Source organism: Osmerus eperlanus, chromosome 1 (assembly GCF_963692335.1).
Source record: "Osmerus eperlanus chromosome 1, fOsmEpe2.1, whole genome shotgun sequence".
Lineage (NCBI taxonomy): Eukaryota > Metazoa > Chordata > Actinopteri > Osmeriformes > Osmeridae > Osmerus > Osmerus eperlanus.
The window spans coordinates 26,608,825-26,609,235 of NC_085018.1; positions in this window are offsets into that span (position 1 = coordinate 26,608,825).

The window sequence follows — 411 nt, forward strand, 5'->3', positions numbered from 1 at the left end:
GAGGGGTTTGTCCATGGCTCTCTGAACCTGCTCAGTCCCTGATCTGCCAGCCTGCCGGAGATAGCAACACACAATGTGACTCATACCAAGTATTGATTCAAACTTGGCCAGCTTCACAGTCAATGTGTGTGATAGAAATACTGAGAATAATAATAAGAGAATAATAAGAGTTAGCAACACTGGACGCTGTGTGAATGTGTGTGTGTCCATGTGTGTGTACAGAAAGAAAGAGAGAGAAAAAAATAAAAATATATTTATATATTTTTATTTATATATTTATATATTATATATATAAATAGGGAGATAGAGGGAGGTGGAGAGAATTAGGAGAGGGCAAGAGACATATAGAGGGAGAGACAGAAGGAGAAAGAGAGAGGCATTAAGGGCCAGGGTGTGGTTAGGAGGGACCTA